At 42.1% G+C, this 18,886-nt stretch overlaps 1 pseudogene; it reads left to right on the top strand.

Moving 5' to 3' along the window:
* Nucleotides 1–17,502: 17,502 nt before the first annotated feature.
* Nucleotides 17,503–18,659, top strand: LOC138088315 (farnesyl pyrophosphate synthase pseudogene; annotated as a pseudogene).
* Nucleotides 18,660–18,886: the final 227 nt, after the last annotated feature.

Below are 18,886 nucleotides of genomic sequence, written 5' to 3'. Positions count from 1 at the left end.
ACATCTTATATTTTCCAAAACATGTTAGGTGACCATTTCACTAAACCTACTACAGATACAAAATAGAGGTTGCCCTCTTGCCAAACCTTAATAATAACCTCCTGTCTTTCTCCATTCACACTTTTTCAGTCTCAGCCCACTGTCCAGTTTCAAAATCAATGTCACATATTTTCCATTTTTATAATGAGAGCAACTACATCCGTTCCTGTTTTCGATTGCTGCATTACAAACTACCACAAAATTATGTATCCCAAACAGCTATTTTATTTACTTAGAATTTGATGGTTCAGAATTTGGATGACCTCACCTGGGCAACTTGTGTTTCTGATCCATTTGCTGTCAGTTGGGGTCACTAAGGTTGAGTATCCACTCACAAGCTGGCTCACGTATCTTGCTCACATGTTCAGCATCTCAGCACTTCTTGGTCGTACACCATGTGGTGTTTCATTCTCCATGTCCTCTTCACAGGGCTTTGACTTCTCACAATGTGGTGCTCTCAGGGTGGCCATACTTCTTCCTGGAGGATGGCTTCTATGAATGAGTGTTCCAAATGACAGAAAGCAGAAGCCATCAGTTTCCTAAGGCCTGGGCCCCAAGATGGTCAGAGTGTCATCTTCACCATGTTCTGCCCTTTAAAGCAGTCACAGAGCCACCTAGGTTCAAGTGGAAGAGACGTTTGCAGTGAGAGAAGTGCCAACATCTTTGTGGCCATCTTTAACCCACCTTAGAGCTGAATCTTTGTTCTCCTTACTGTAGCAGGTCAGGGAATTCTGAACCAGAAGACAGACCAATATGATTGAAGCCCAAGTCTAGCCTGCTTAACTGGTGTATTATTGTCTTGGTGTCACTTTCTTTCTCTGATTGGCTGTTTCCTCGTTTATAAATACAGTAGGATATGAATACTCCATAATTTAAGATTCATGGCTACATTTACATTAGAATCATCCTGAAGGTTCGTGACATAAAATAATGTGCCATTTGGCTGAGGTATCCATTTAAATTAAGTTTATCCGGAGGCTGCTATACTTAGTCAACTTATCAACATCTGCATACTACTCAATAGAGCTTAGTTTTCTCCTTAATGTTATGTCAGTTATTTTCATGGTTTGGTTAAAATTTATTTTCCTAGAAAAAAACATTCAATAAAAAAATGTAGCTCTTAACAAAAGTTTTAAATAAATAAAATAGAAGGGTGTTTAATTTGATTGCATCTTGCAATTCTATAACCGGAATGAGTATACCATCAAATTCAATCTTCCATTTGTTAATTTAAGATATATAATGCAGGGTCTACTTCTCTGCTATATTTTCAACTTTGGGATTCCCATGATCTCTACTTACATCTATTGTGAAAAACAGGAGTCTACTACAATGATAATATCTATTTCACAGAGTTGCTAAAATAATAAATGAGATATAATGTGTAGCCTGCCAAGCTCCTCTGTCTATGGAATTCTCCAGGCAAGAATACTAGAGTGGGTAGCCATTCCCTTCTCCAGGGGATCTTCACAACTCAGTGATCAAACCCGGGTCTCCTGCGTTGTAGGCATATTTTTTGCCATCTGAGCCACCAGGGAAGACCACAAAAGTAATCATTGGCCTAAAACATGCTGTTTCGCTAGAACATGGGTTCTTGGAGATAAAGACCTTAGTATATTTCTCTTTAAGTCACTGGTACATAGCTTAGTGCCTGCACGTTTTTCTGACTACATTTGACAGAAATGTAATTCAAATGTGCATAAGCAAAAATGAGAATGTGTTGCTTTACTCTATCAAAGAAAGCATGATAAAACTGAGAACTCTGAGCACAAACCAAAGGATGGTTGGCAAAGGCCAGGCTGAGCTGTGGGAAGGGCACCCTACTCTCCCCTAAGAGAGTAGGGCATAAAGCATTGAGGCAGGGGGAAATGACCAGCTGCCCTTCACCGCCAGCTAGAACAAGCATGTGGCCACTCTCCCACAAGGCTGCCCACGATCACTCATCCATAGACAAATCAGACGCTGGCATCCAGGGCCTGCAGGCCACCTACCACCAGGTCCTTGATGAAGTGGGAGTTCCTCCTGCCTGAGAACTTGAGGCCATTGTACAACCACCCAGCCGGTCCCACAGTTTTTTTCTGGGCTCCAATTACGAAATGAGGATAGATGCACGCTGAACCAGCTGGCATGGCCAGACCTACAGAAAAACTCAGCACAGCTGAAGCTACTGTTCTGGCTACAGGGTTTATTTGATCAAGATACTCACTTGTAATTACTCCAAAAAACTGGAGTCTGCTTGCTGTTAATTTCTTTGCCGGGACAGCAGGAGCCTCTGAGCTCTCTCATATTTGAAGATATAACCAAGAACTAAGAGCTAAAGCAAACAGATAAGAGTTCCTGATCACCCTAACAATCTTGATGTGAACATAGCCACTGAGACCTAGTCTGATTTATTATCTGGTTGTTGATAAGGCTATACTAACTGTGCTAACGTTTATCAGGCATAAACTCTAACTGTAATCGGGAGGTAGTATTGATACTTGATTCAACAGGAAAATGGAGCAAACTTTTAATAAGACAAACAAAAAAAAGAAACTGTGGGAAGAGTAGTTGATTCAAAGGAATAGTTGGAAGATTTCCTCAAATCTACCAGGAGCTATATCTTTCATTTCTTTCCTCTTTGCAAGTTGATTACATTCATCTTCCAAGTCTTACATCCTGCAGCTTTCAACCTTTCTTTAACCAGGCCCAACAATCTTGGATTTTCTTTGTCAATCTTAGATCAAGTGACAATCTCTGTATCAATCAAATACGTTAGTTTTTAAACTTCAGTTGAGTTTTATAATTGGCCTGCTCATAAGTCATTTCATTATGATCAGGGGGTCATAGAAACACACAGTAAGATTCCAAGGTAGTCACAAGGAAGAGGCAATATAAGTTATAGGATGAGAAGAAGCTGCAGAGGTGGTTTCCTCAGCAGACAGTGCCACAAATTTCTAATCTTGACATTTGATAAAAAAATATTGCTTACCAAGTGTCTGTTATTTCATATTATAGCCCCAAAATATACTCTAAATGTCATAGCTGTATCAAGGCCCATTAAGGCCTTAGCCATGGTTGCACAATCGGATAAGACATCACAATTACCACATAACTAGTTCTCTCCACCACAGGAACTACTGCATTGGCTTCTAATTTCTTTGTCTTGGCTTTGACTCCATGCTAGGAAGTCAGCAAGCCATGGAAAAAGATCAGGCATTTAGCACTCTTCTCTAATATGCTGGCAGGGAAACGCTGACTAGCTTATACCATCAGAATTTCAGTAACCTATCAAGTAAAAAATAAGTTCTAGAATTTATGACCTATTATTGGCATTACTGCCATGCAGGTAAGGACTATAAATTGTGGTCAGATTCTGCTATTTCAACAACAAACTGTTCACCTGCCACTTACTCAAGAAGCATTTATTAAACCTCTGTTAATCTCTCTGGGAAGGAGCCCCACACATTCTCTGTGATCACTGGCTCTGTCTTTCAGAAATATTTATTAAAGAAGCACTTACTGAGCACCTGCCAAGCTCTGAAGAACAAAAGCTACACATAAATAAATAATTTGAATGCCAAGTGATAAGTTTAATGATGGATATGCAAAGGCTTGGGGTGAGTCAAGTAAGAACACTGAATCATCCTGGAAGACAGCACTGACTTCTTTGAGATGGCACTTGAATCGTCTTAAGCAGTTAGTAGGAGTTAACCAGGCAAAAAGGAAGGAGGGGATTCTAGGAAAGTATGAATAAAGGGAAGCATCATGGTATGAGCAAGAAACTCACACTTTGGTGTTCCTGAAGTGTAGACAAAAGGAAGTGAGTGACAAGGAACGAGGCTGCAGAAGATAATAGGGACCACGTGGTGAAGAGCCTCGGATACCAGATTAAAAGAGCTTAAATTTAACCTTAGAGGGAGAGACTTCCCAGGTGGCCCAGTGGTTAAGAATCCGCTTTGCAATTCAGGGGACTTGGGTTCAAACCCTGGCTGGGGAACTAAGTGAAAGTTGCTCAGTTGTGTCCTACTCTTTGTGACCCCCCTGGACTATACAGTCCATGGAATTCTCTAGACCTGAATACTGGAGTGGGTAGCCTTTCCCTTCTAGAGGGATCTTCCCAACCCAGGGATTGAACTCAGGTCTCCTGCATTGCAGGTGTATTCTTTACCAGCTGAGCCACAAGGGAAGCCCAAGAATACTAGACTGGGTATCCTATCCCTTCTCCAGTGGATCTTCCTGACATAGTAATTGAACCAGAATCTCCTGCATTGCAAGTGGATTCTTTACCAGCTGAGCTAACAGGGAAGCCCTAGAGAACTAAGATATCCCATATTCCATGGGGCAACCAAGCCTGGCCTATGGGACTAGCCTATGCACCCCAGTGCGAAAGATCTTGCATGCCACAACTAAGACAGAATGTAGCCAAATAAATAAGTAAATTATTTTTAAAAAACATCTTTAAAGCCATTGGAGCATCTCAGTTGGGGGGGGGGCGGAAATAGAGCAGTCATTGTTCACTTTTGTGAATGATCAGTCTGGTTGATGTGTGGAGGATGAATGTGGCAGTTCCTAACGACGACTGACACCCAGTGTGGTTTGTTTCACTGCAGCTGTTGAGAGTAGCACCTGCAAGGGGTTATAGTCTGGGATATAACCCAGCAGCCCACATACTTAAATGTAATCCCAAATTGTATTCGTTAAATAATCCCAAAGAGAATCTAATTTCTTAGCCATAATTTCTCATTCTCTTTGTTCTCAGTATCTCTACCCCCCACCCCCTCAGTTGCTCTAGTATTTTCTCTTTATGTCCTAATATTCTTTCTGCACTAAAGCTTGGGAAAGTATGAAAAACATTTAGCTGTCATTTAAAACTCTTAAATCCCACTGGATAAATGTTATAATGGCCCCCTGCTCAGGAGCAGAGAATATACTTGACTCTCTAACATCCTCCTGGATCACATCTTAAGTGAGTATTGGAGAATATCCCTTCCTTGGGGTCTAGCCTCCTACCCATCAAAAGATGGGGAACTGAGGTTCTTTTTAAGTCTTGAAAGTCACACACTTTTGAAGTTCTGACTCATGGTTTTTTTGGTGGTAAAATTTAAAACTTAGTGGGATATATAGATACATCTTAACTAGTCTGTGCTGCTCAGACTAGTGATCTGATTCATAGCTTTGCCCTGATTCTTCATTTGTATGTTCACCCAGGCATCAGTGAAGGCTGGAACCTACCAGTTTATTAGTCCCACCCTAGCCTAATCTTTGCACCTGCTGGCTGCATGCAGATTTCCCAAGAAGCTCTGGATGATGAGCTAACATGAAGTGGCATTCCTAGGATGGGAATAAGACATACTTCTAAGAAGCAGTGGCAACCCCGCGTGGGTGCAGCGATGCACATCCATGCTGACCACCAGGGCAAAGCTGCAGGAGGCAGACCCTCTTGGCAGGAAGCAGTCGTAGGTGGAGTAGATAACTGGTGAGCCAAAATTTCATGAAACATATAAAATAAAGATGCACAACAACAGCATGCACAAGCTCAGAGCAGTCATGAAACAAAAGGCAGCGTTCCTGCGTGCGTTGCATGTCAGCTGAGGAACTGTAGGGTCGGTGGCTTAGCAGAAAGACAGGCAGGAAGCTGGGGCTGGTAAAGCAAAAAGCAGGCCCAGGTTGTAGACCTGGGCTGCACAGCAGGTCTGCAACCTGATAAGGAGCCAGGGGCTGGACACTCATATGAGTAAAGACTCGTGACAAAGCTGTGAATCAGACCACTAATCTGAGCAGCACAGTAACGACTGGTCAGGGCAGATGGTAGGGTAGGAACCCATTAGGAAGGGCAGAAACAAGTAGCGTTGAGCGCTGCAGAGAAAGGCCAGAAGAGTGGCTGGCTGTTGCACCGGAAGGAAGTGGGCAGGGCAAGACGAACGATGTTGAGGTGCGGAACACCGAAAGGAAACCCCAGAGTTGCGGGTAATCCACAGCCACCACTGGGACACTTCCTGTTTGCTTCTTTCTGGAACAGGAATTTATTCCCTGCCCAGTCTGGGAGCTATTGGTGGGAGAAGGCAAGAGGGTGAGTCTGCCGGGAGGAGGGAGTTTCCACAGAGAGATAAGAGAAGATCCTGACCATTTCACTGTAAGGAGAGCAGATAATTACACAATGGACTCTTTGAAGCTCACACACCACACAGAAAGATACGTGATGTCTTTACAGGTGCACGTCAGCTTCATGACCCACTTTCAATGGAACAGACGCTTATCCAGGGTGGTTGCGGTTGGCCCTGAGCCAGTCAAGGTATCTTGTTTCAGCCTTGCATGTGATCCATGCTACACCCTGAAACACTGACTGCCTCAGCGCAGCAGAGCAGTCTGGAAGCATGATTCACCCCAAGACCAATAGCGGTGCAGCAGACAATCCCTCGAGACTTGCACAGTGAAGTAATCTCCTTTCTGAGGGCCCAGGCTGTAGTTTGTTAGTTGGTGTAGGTGCTTAGCTGGGCAGTGATAGCAGTGTTGTTTGGGGTTTCTTCCTTCCTTCTTTTCTTTTCTGAGCATGAAGATCATTTGTCCACCTGAGAAGCTTGGGGAAGAAACTTATCTCAAAGAGTAGAAGACAGAAGTATGGGGCCAGGCTTAAGGCCTAGGCTTTATGAGAAGATGGCCAGGACTGGCTCAGTTGTTCAGAGGTCATTAGGTTCCTTAGTGAGAGTGAAGAGGGGCACTCTATCTTTTGCTTATGGAGGAGCCTAAAGAGGGGAAAGACTAGGAACTATGAAGACTTGAGGGGAGGGGCTGGGGCCAAGGACCCTTCTCTCCTAGTTTCCTACCACAGTCTCCTGGGGACCTCACCTGTTACCATGGTTTTTTTTTTTTTTTTTTATTTTAAATTGCAGTATAGTTGATGAACAATTCCATGTTAGTTTCAGGTATACAGCAAAGTGATTCAGTTATACATATACATGTTTCTATTTTTTTTCAAATTCTTTTCCCATTTAGGTTATTACAGGGTATTGAGCAGAGTTCCCTGTGCTATACAGTAGGCCATTGTTGTTACCTGTTTTAAATATAGCAGGGTAGACATGTCAAACTCAAACTCCTAATCTATACTTCCTCCTTGCCCTCTGCTGTGCTCTTTCTCCCCGGTAACCAAAAAATTCATCCTCTAAGTCAGTGAGTCTGTTTTGGTTTTTTAAATAAGTTCATTTATATAATTTTTTTAGATTCCACCTGTAATAAATATCATACAATATTTTTCTTTCTCTGTCTGACTTACTTCGCTTAGTATGACACTCTCCAGGTCCATCCATGTTGCTGCAAATGGCATTATTTCGTTCTTTTTAATGGCTGAATAATATCCCATTGTATATATGTAACACATCTTCTTTATCCACTTATCTGTTGGTGAACATTTAGGTTCGTTCGATGACTTGGTTTTCGTAAACAGCACTGCAGTAAATATTGGGGTGCATGTATCCTTTCAAACCATGTTTTTCTCCATATATATGACTAGGAGTGGGATTGCTGTATCATATGGTAGCTCTAGTTTTAGTTTCTTAAGGAACCCCCATACTGTTCTCCATAATGGCTATACCAATTTAAATTCCTACCAACAGTGTAACAGGGTCCCTTTTCTCCATGCTGTCTCCAGTATTTACTATTGTTTATAGAATTCTTGATGATGGCCATTGTGACTGGTGTGAGGTGATATCTCATTGTGGCTCTGATTTCCATTTCTCTAATAATTAGTGATGCTGACATCTTTTCATGTGTCTCTTGGCCATCTATATTTCTTCTTTTGAGACATGTCTTTTTAAGTCTTCTGCCCAGTTTTTTATTGGGCTGTTTGTTGGGGGGTTTTTTGTATTGAACCACATGTGTGCTAAGTCGCTTCAGTTGTGTTGGACTTTTTGCAACCCCAAGGACTGTAGCCCACAAGGCTCCTCTGTCTGTGGGATTTTTCAGGCAAGAATACTGGAGTGGGTTGCCATTTCCTTCTCCAGGGGATCTTCCTAACCCAGGGATTGAACCCGTGTCTCCTGTGTCCCTGCATTGCAGGTGGATTCTTTACCTGCTGAGCCATTCAGCTGTTTGTAAATTTGGGAGATTAACCCCTTTTTGGTCTCAACATTTGCAAATATTTTCTCCCATTCTGTGGGTTGCCTTTTTGTTTTGTTTGTGGTTTATTTGTTTTGTTTATTTTTATTTGTTAATTTTTATTTTTATTTCCATTACTGTATGAGATGGATCAAAAAAGATTTTGCTGTGATTTATGTCAAAGGGTCTTCTCTCTATTTTTTACTCTAAGAGTTTTATAGTATCTAGTCTTATATTTTTCTTTAATCCATTTTGAGTTTATTTTTGTGTAAGGTGTTAAAGAATGTTCTAATTTCATTTTTTACCCAGCACCATTTATTGATGAGACTATCTTTTCTCCATCATATATTCTTGCCTCCTTTTTTGTAGATTAACTGACCATAAGTGCATAGGTTTATTTCTAGGCTTTCTGTCCTGTCCCGTTGATCTATATGTCTATTCTTGTACTAGTACCATACTGTTTTGATGACTATAGATTTGCAGTATAGTCTAAAGTCAGGGAGCCTGATTCCTCTAGCTCCATTTTACCCCCCTTAAGATTGCTTTGGCATTTGGGATCTTCTATGTCTCCATACAGATTTTAAGATTTCTTTTTGTTCTAATTCTGTGAAAAATGCCATTGGTAATTTGATAGGGATTGCATCAAATCTGTAGATTGTCTTGGGTAGTATACTCATTTTGACAATATTGATTCTTCCAATCCAAGAACATGGTATATCTTTCCATCTGTTTATGCCATCTTTGCTTTCTTTCATCAGCATCTTGTAGTTTTTGGAGTACAGATCTCTTGCTTCCTCAGGTAGGTTATTCCTAGGTATTTTATTATTTTTGATGGAATGGTAAAGGAGAACGTTTCTTTAATTTCTCTGTCTGATCTTTTGTTATTAGTGTATAGAAATGAAATATATTTCTATGTATCCCACAGCTTTAAATGCCATCTGTATGTTGATAACCCCCATATCCCTTCCTCCAGATCAAGCTTCCCCTTCCAGGTTCCAGGTGTGTCTTCTGGCTTTCCACTGGACTTCCCCTTTTGTCTGTCTCACACACAGCTGAAACTTAATTCCAAAACCTGAATGCATTTCTGCTCTTTCTCGCAAGTGCATTCTGCCCTCAGATTTCCCCATGATGGTGTCATTAACTAAGACTCTTAATCGAGAAATCTAAGTCATACTTGCTTCCCCTTTTGCTCACTTCTCAGATGGAATCCAACAGGAAGTCATGTTGATTCAACCACCAAGAGGATGGAGAAACCCTGCTTTCTCTTCTGTGTCCTATGACCTATTCTTCATGCACTTTGAAACAAGGATGACTTGGAATTTCAATCATTTCATGTTATTCTCCCATTTCAGTGACTTCATTATTTCATATAGAATTATATGCAAGGTTTCTACAGCATTCCCTCCTGCCACTAACCATATCTCACTTCTTGTCTGGTATTCTTCTGCTCCTTGTTTGCTATCCATCAGCAACTCTGATTTTCTTTGTTTTCCTTCAACATATCTCCTCCAGGGAGTTTGCATATGCTGTTCTTTCTGGCTGTAACATTCTCCCTTCCTTCAACTGCTTACATGATTACTGTTTTCTCTTTTTCTTTTTTTTCCTAATTCACATCACCTCCTCAGAAAGGCCTTCCCTGAATGGTCACTCTCCCCTATTATTCTGTCTCTGCCTCCTGCACTTTTCAAAGAACATTTCACAATTTGTGAAAATGGTTTATTTTTTTAAATCAATTTTTATAGAAATATAGTTGCTTTACAGGCTTCTCTGGCAGCTCAGATAGTAAAGAATCTGCCTGTGATGCAGGAAATCTGGGTTCGATCCCTGGGTCAGGAAGATCCCCTGGAAAAGGAAATGGCTACCTGCCCTAGTATTTCTGCCTGGGAAATGCTATGGTTGGAGGAGCCTGACAGGATATAATCCATGATGTTGCAAAGAGTCAGACACAACCGAGCGACTAACACTTATAGTTGCTTTACAATATTGTGTTTGTTTCTACTGTACAGTGAAGTGCACAGTTCATGTACTGTTGAAGCCTGGCTTGGAGAATTTTGAGCATTATTTTGCTAACATGTGAGATGAATGAAATTGTGCAGTAGTTTGAACATTCTTTGGCATTGCCTTTCTTTGGGATTGGAATGAAAACTGACCTTTCCTGGTCCTGTGGCCACTGCTCAGTTTTCCACATTTGTTGGCACATTGAGTGCAGCACTTTCACGGCATCATCTTTTAGGATTTGAAATAGCTCAACTGGAATTCCATCACCTCCACTAGCTTTGTTCATAGTAATGCTTCCTAAGGCCCACTTGACTTCGCATTCCAGGATGTCTGGCTCTAGATGAGTGATCACACCATCGTGGTTATATGGGTCATGAAGATCTTTTTTGTATAGTTCTCTCTTGCCATCTCTTCTTATCTTCTGCTTCTGTAAGGTCCATCCCATTTCTGTCCTTTATTGTGCCCATCTTTGCATGAAATGTTCTCTTGGTATCTATAATTTTCTTGAAGAGATCTCTAGTCTTTCCCATTCTATTGTTTTCCTCTATTTCTTTGCATTGATCACTGAGGAAGGCTTTCTTATCTCTCCTGCTGTTCTTTGGAACTCTGTATTCAAATGGGTATATCTTTCCTTTTCTTCTTTGCCTTTAGCTTTCTCTTCTGTTCCAGTTGTTTTGGTCATTGTATCATTGTTATCAAATAGAGTCACTGAAGCCCTATAAGAATGGACTGCTAATCAGCTAACTCGATTGTAATATGGTGAGATGGGAAAAATTATTATATAGCAAATGTACCCTTTCTTATGGATACAGTCCCGGGAACCCTGTAAAGAAAAAGCAGTACTTCCCTGGGAGGATATAGGTGCTTTGAAGCCTTCTGAGGAAAGAAGAGTCAAAAGAGATCTATTTGCAATTGAGGTGAGGCAGAGGGAGAAGGGAAGGAAAGGATGAGAAGGGAAATGAACTTGAGCAAAAGTCATGTTTTCTGGAATACGATGAACTAAGCAAGGTGACTCGGTGACCTCATATACCTTCAGGAAATTTTACAAAATCACAAAAGCTCGAGGTAATGGCATTTCTTATGAAAACCAGTGAAGTAGCCAAATTCTGCATCATGGTTTTTGTGGGAAATAAAATTGAGACAATGGGTTCTGATGCTGGGGCCTGAGTCAGAGGAGATCTGGAGGCCTTAAGTGGGTGAGAGTCCCCAGAAACCCTGGGGACTTCCCCACCCTCTGAAAATGAGAGGCTTTGAAAAAAATTTCCCCCAGAGCACAAGGATAGAGAGGCCTTTAGATAAAATCAGCATGACAGCAACTTTCATGGTCACAGGCTCATAATCTAATATTCTAGGAGTATTAACCCATGACTTATTTACATAAATACTACCTCCATTTATAAGAAATACAAGTAATGTTTGAGGCAGTATAACACAATGTTTATGAGCACAGGCTCTGGAGTCAAATGCCTCCATCTAATTCTTGATTTCACTTTTTGCCAACTGTGTGATCTTGGGTACTCTCTGTGCCTTGGTTTCTTCATTTGAAAAGTGGAGGAAATAAAAATATATAGCTGTGAGCAAGGAAAAAAAGTGTAGTAGCTCAGTCATGTCTGACTCTTTGCAACCCCACAGACTGTAGCCTACCAGGCTTCTCTGTCCATGGGATTTTCCAGGCAATAGTACTGGAGTGGATTGCCATTTCCTTCTCCAGGGGATCTTCCCAACCCAGGGCTCGAACCTGGGTCTCCCACCTTGTAGACAGACGCTTTACCGTCTGAGCCATAGTCTTAGTCTTAGCTGTGAGCAAACGGTTTAATAAAACCTATTATCCCTCTGTGAGACTTAAACATTAGTTGACTATCCAACCGATGAAAGTAGAAATGTCAGTTGTGTTATTAGACATTGTTCTTCATGGTAACAATGAACACTGAATGGTAAATTGCATCCAGACTGGGATGAAGTAGAAAAAAAATCTATGAATGTCTGATGGCCATTTATGGGCATGCCAAACTCTGGGCTTCCCTGAGTGTGGTGATCCTTCAAATTAGGCTTGTACTTTTCAGGATCCTTGTAGTTCTGTCTATAAAAATCCTATAGGAGATATGATCCAGGAATCATGCTCCTTGGTATTTACCAAAATGAGATGAATGCTTAGGCCCACCCCAAAACCTACACATCTTATTCATAACTGCCAAAACTTGGAAACAACCAAACACTTCAGTAGGTGAATGGGTAGACACACTGTGGTACATCCATGCTGTGGAATGTTACTCAGCAATAAAAAGAAATGAGCTATTAAACCAGGTAAAGACATTGAGGGATTTCAAAGCATATTGCTAAATGGAAGAAGACTGAAAAGGCTACATATTATCTGATTGCAACTACATGACACTATGGAAAAGGCAAAATGGAGAGAATGAAAATACTGGTGGAAGAAGGAAGGATGAAGAAGTGGGGTACATGGGGGTTTTAAGATAAACTACTCTCGTATGAGGTTACCATGATGGATGTATGACAGTGTGCATTTGTCAAAACCAACGAATGTGCTCCCAGAGTGAACCCTGATAATATACTAAGACTTTAGTTAATAACAGTGTGTCTTCATTTATTCATCAAGTGTAACAAATGGACCACACGAATGTAAGATGTTAACAGTAAGGGAAACTATGTGCGTAGGGGGTTCCTTAGTGGCTCTGCTGGTATAGTCTGCCTGCAATGCAGGAGACCCAGGTTTAGGAGGAAATGGCAACCCACTCCAGTATTCTTGCTTGGGAAATCCCATGGACAGATGAGCCTGGCAGGCTACAGTCCAAGGGGTCACAAGAGTCGGACACGACTTAGGGACTAAACCTACCTACCTACCTATGTGTATATAGGACTGAGTATATGGGAACTCTGTACTTTCCTCTCAATTTTTCTGAAACTTAAAACTGTTCTAAAATACGTCTATTAATTAAAAGGGGGGAAAGCCCTGCCAGAAGTATTGGCTCTGGTGGAGAATGAGGCTTCCAAGACAAGCAGATCTTGCACTAAACCCACGTGGGACTCTTTCCTGCCCCCAGGTTGTTGGACTATTTCAAGAACTGCCCTGGAAGAGAAGTGTCTGAAGCGCCCAGCTGATGAGCTTTGGTTCCTCTCTTGTATACACTGGTGGGCCATTGTCACTTGGTGAGTTGGAGAGTTTGGTTGAGGTAAGAAGATCATCTCTTGGGGAGATCTGCACTATCTCATAGAATTGCTGTGAGAATTAAATGAGCTAACATCAGCAGAACATTCAGAACAAGGCTTGAGATAGGTAAATGCTATATGATTGTCAGTTATAAATGTTGCAAGGAATGAGTGGCTCCAGTTTAACATTGTAATCATTACACCCCCCAAATTATGAGTGATATGCCATCTGCAATGTCAGATCAATACACAGTATATGTATATTGATGAATCCATAGATATATATGCATATAATTATATCCACAGTGGCTCAGTGGTAAAGAATCCACCTGCAATGCAGGACACGCATGAGACGTGGGTTCAGTCCCTGGGTTGGGAAGATCCCATGGAGAAGGGAATGGCAACCCACTCCAGTATTCTTGCCTGGAGAATGCCATGGACAGGGGAGCCTGGCAGGTTATGGTCCATGGCGTTACAGAAGAGTCAGACCTGACTTAGCGACTAAACAACTAAAAAACAAGAAGACATATGACTAAATCAGTCCAAACAGGGCCAGTCCTGAGATCTTTGTTGGGATTACTGAGAAATAAACTCTTTCTCCTCTTGGAAAGAGATGGAAGTATGCCTGGGCATGGAATCAGCCTGAGAATGAAGTCAGACCCAAGGGAGAAAGAAAGAGGCCAGCTTTTGACAGGGAAGGTTAAACTACTGAATTCATTCATGTTTGAAGTTTTCTACCCTGAAACCATTCAGTTTTCTAAGTGAATAGCTTATATTTTTGCTTTCTTGTTCCTGCAGCTGAAGGCAGACAAATGAATAGTGCTTTCTTTCTCTATAAATCCCACCCTCTTGGGCGTTAATATAAAAACCTGGAGTGCCCAAAGTGATGCACTAGCAGGGCTCCCTCGAACCTTGTGATCTCTATAACTTTCCACTACAGTGTTACGGGAAGAGCTCAGATGAGTCACAGGGTAGAGGCATGGATTGAATTCCTGGTCCTGGGGCCAGACCCTCCACAACTCCACACCTGGCGCTTAAGCATATTTGACAGCACATCCTGTCTTGTCTCTTCCCTCTCCCTCCTGACTCGTGTTTCTGTCTGAGTGCTCTGCCAGCAATCTGATGCAACTTCTTGAACTCTTAAAACTGCAGAGGAATTTGAGGGCCATTCAGGCATGCAGTTCTTAAGTAGAGCAGAGCAGGTGGAATTTCTGGCACCCTACCAGACTTACTTTGAACTACCAGACTGGTTTGAAACTGGGAAAGAAGTACGTCAAGGCTCTGTATTGTCACTCTACTTATTTAACTTATATGCAGAACACATCATGCAAAATGCCAGGCTGGATGAAGCACAGGCTGGAATCAAGATTGCCAGGAGAATTATTAACAACCTCAGATATGCAGATGATACCACCCTAATGACAGAAAGCAAAGAGGAACTAAAGAGCCTCTTGATGAAAGTGAAAGAAGATAGTGAAAAAACTGGCTTAAAACTCAACATTCAAAAAACAAAGATGATGGCATCCATCACTTCATGGCAAACAGGTGGGGAAACAATGGAAACAGTTGGAGACTTTATTTTGGGGGGCTCCAAAATCTCTGCAGATGGTGACTGTAGCCATGAAATTAAAAGATACTTGCCCCTTGGAAGAAAAGCTATGACAAACCTAGACTTGAATGCCACTTGTGCTTCATCCAGCCTGGCATTTCTCATGATGTGCTCTGTATATAAGTAAAATAAGCAGGGTGACAATATACAGCCTTGACGTACTCCTTTCCCAGTTTCGAACCAGTCTGGTAGTTCAAAATAAGTCTGGTAGGGTGCTAGAAATTATATATGAGGCAGTGATCAAGCCCATCCCCAAGAAAAAGAAATGTGAAAAGGCAAAATGGTTGTCTGAGGAGGCCTTACAGATAGCTGAGAAAAGAAGAGAAGCTAAAGGCAAAGGAGAAAAGGAAAGATATACCCATTTGAATACAGAGTTCCAAAGAACAGCAGGAGAGATAAGAAAGCCTTCCTCAGTGATCAATGCAAAGAAATAAAGGAAAACAATAGAATGGGAAAGACTAGAGATCTCTTCAAGAAAATTATAGATACCAAGGGAACATTTCATGCAAAGATGGGCACAATAAAGGACAGAAAATGGGATGGACCTTACAGAAGCAGAAGATAAGAAGAGATGGCAAGAGAGAACTATACAAAAAAGATCTTCATGACCCAGATAACCACGATGGTGTGATCACTCATCTAGAGCCAGACATCCTGGAATGCGAAGTCAAGTGGGCCTTAGGAAGCATCACTACGAACAAAGCTAGTGGAGGTGGATGGAATTCCAGTTGAGCTATTTCAAATCCTAAAAGATGGTGCTGTGAAAGTGCTACACTCATATGTCAGCAAATTTGGAAAACTGAGCAGTGGCCACAGGACCAGGAAAGGTCAGTTTTCATTCCAATCCCAAAGAAAGGCAATGCCAAAGAATGTTCAAACTACTGCACAATTTCATTCATCTCACATGTTAGCAAAATAATGCTCAAAATTCTCCAAGCCAGGCTTCAACAGTACATGAACTGTGAAGTTCCAGATGTTCAAGCTGGTTTTCGAAAAGGCAGAGGAACCAGAGATCAAATTGCCAACATCTGGTGGATCATGGAAAAAGCAAGAGAGTTCCAGAAAAACATATACTTCTGCTTTATTGACTACACCAAAACCTTTGACTGTGTGGATCACAATAAACTGTGGAAAATTCTTAAAAAGATAGGAATACCAGACCACCTGACGTGCCTCCTGAGAAATCTGCATGCAGGTCATGAAGCAACAGTTAGAACTGGACGTGGAACAACAGACTGGTTCCAAATTGGGAAAGAGTACATCAAGGCTGTATATTGTCACCCTGCTTATTTAACTTATATGCAGAGTACATCATGTGAAATGCTGAGTTGGACGAAACACAAGCTGGAATCAAGATTGCTGGAAAAATATCAATAATCTCATATATGCAGATCATACCACCCTTAGGGCAGAAAGTGAAGAGGAACTAAAGAGCCTCTTGATAAAAATGAAAGAGGAGAGTGAAAAAGTTGGCTTAAAACTTAATATTCAGAAAACTCAGATCATGGCATCTGGTCCCATCACTTCATGGCAAATAGATAGGGAAACAATGGAAACAGCAGGAGACTTTATTTTTTGGGTTCCAAAATCACTGCAGATGGTGACTGCAGCCATGAAATTAAAAGACATTTGCTCCTTGGAAGAAAGGCTATGACCAACCTAGACAGCATATTAAAAAGCAGAGATTTTACTTTGCCAACAAAGGTCCATCTAGTCAAAGCTATGATTTTTCCAGTAGTCACATATAGATGTTAGAGTTGGACTGTAAAGAAAACTGAGCACTGAAGAACTGATGCTTTTGAACTGTGGTGTTGGAGAAGACTCTTGAGAGTCCCTTGGACTGCAAGCAGATCCAACTAGTTCATCCTAAAGGAAATCAGTCCTGAATATTCTTTAGAAGGACTGATGCTGAAGCTGAAACTCCCTTACTTTGGCCACCTGATGTGAAGAACTGACTCATTGGAAAAGACCCTGATACTAGGAAAGATTGAAGGTGGGAGGAGAAGGGGACGAGAGAGGATGAGATGGTTGGATGACATCACTGACTCATTGGACATGAGTTTAAATAAGCTCCGGGAGTTGGTGATGGACACAGAAGCCTGGTGTGCTGCAGTCCATGGCGTTGCAAAGAATTGGACACAACTGAGTGAAAGAACTGAACTGAACGACCAAAACATCACCAGACATGTGTCTCTAAAGATCTTTGTTTAGTCTGTTATGTTCTTGTTTCTACTTTATTTTCCTTTCAGTATAGCCAACAAAGTAGCAGAGAGAGCAGAAGCAATTTATTGGTCATTTAGCGGGAATTATACTTTTCTTATAAATCTCAAGCTTGCCAACCCAGGAGTCATTACTATCCAGTTGCTCTACTCTGTCATCAAATGTCCATTAGTTTTGACTAGAAGGGGGCTTTATGTACAATGCCTGTCTTTGTTAGTGTTTAGCCAAAGTTGTGGTTGGCAAATTGACAACAGACTTCATCTTTCATTCTTAAACTAATATTTTCAGATTTGCCATGTGATGTAATTTAGGTCAGAGCTATCAGTTTTCTATGAGATATTGTATTCACTGGGTTTTAGTTCAATTCAACTCTAAAATATATTGAGTGCGAACCTGCATCCAGGAACAGAGCATTTTACTCCTCCCTCAGAATGAATGGAGACCAGAAATTGGACGCTTACACACAAGAAAGGCAGGATTTCATCCAGCACTTCTCCCAGATTGTCAAGGTGCTGACTGAGGAGGACATTGGGCACCCAGAGACAGGAGATGCCATTACCCGACTCAAGGAGGTCCTGGAGTACAATGCCACTGGAGGCAAGTACAATCTGGGTTTGATGGTGGTGGTAACGTTCCGGGAGCTTGTGGAGCCCAGGAAACAAGATCCTGACAGTCTCCAGTGGGCCCTGACTGTGGGCTGGTGTGTGGAACTGCTCCAAGCCTTCTTCCTGGTGTCAGATGACATTATGGACTCATCCCTCACCCGCCGGGGGCAGACGTGCTGGAATCTGAAGCAAGGCATAGGTTTGGATGCCATCAATGATGCTTTCCTTCTGGAATCATCCATCTAGCACCTGTTGAAGCTGTACTGTCGGGAGCAGCCCTATTACCTGGACCTGATTGAGCTCTTCCTGCAGAGTTCTTATCAAACTGAGATCGGACAGACCTTGGACCTCATCACAGCCCCCCAGGGCAATGTGGATCTTGGCAGATTCACAGAAAAGAGGTATAAGTCTATTGTCAAGTACAAGACAGCTTTCTACTCCTTTTACCTTCCTGTAGCTGCTGCCATGTATATGGCGGGCATTGATGGGGAGAAGGAGAATGCCAATGCAAGAAGATCCTGCTGGAGATGGGAGGGTTCTTTCAGATTCAAGATGATTACCTTGATCTCTTTGGGGACCCCAGCGTGACGGGTAAGGTCGGCGCAGACATCCAGGACAACAAGTGCAGCTGGCTGGTGGTTCAGTGTCTGCAGCGGGCCTCTCCAGAACAGCGCCAAATCCTACAGGAGAACTATGGGCAGAAGGAGGCTGAGAAGGTGGCCCAAGTGAAGGCGCTCTATGAGGAGATGAATCTGTCGGCTGTGTACATGCAATACGAGGAAGACAATTACAGCCACATTATGGGTCTCATCGAGCAGTATGCTGCGCCCCTGCCCCCAGCCATCTTCCTGGGGTTAGCACAAAAGATCTACAAGTGGAAAAAGTGGCCTAGAGTCTGTGAAGGTGGGGAAGGGAGGCTTCTCAATAAATTATTGTCTAACCTGTGAAAAAATATATATATATTGAGTGCCTACTGTTTACAAGGTACCATGAAAGATAACAGGGGATATACAGACGTGAGCAGGGATTCCCTAGTGGGTCAGAGGTTAAAGCATCTGCCTGCAATGTGGGAGACCTGGGTTCAATCCCTGGGTTGGGAAGATCCCTTGGGGAAGAAAATGGCAACCCACTCCAGTATTCTTGCCTGGAGAATCTCATGGACAGAGCAGCCTGG

Source organism: Capricornis sumatraensis, chromosome 11, assembly GCF_032405125.1.
Source record: "Capricornis sumatraensis isolate serow.1 chromosome 11, serow.2, whole genome shotgun sequence".
In the NCBI taxonomy this organism is placed as follows: Eukaryota; Metazoa; Chordata; class Mammalia; order Artiodactyla; family Bovidae; genus Capricornis; species Capricornis sumatraensis.
This window is presented reverse-complemented; position numbering and strand designations above follow the sequence as displayed.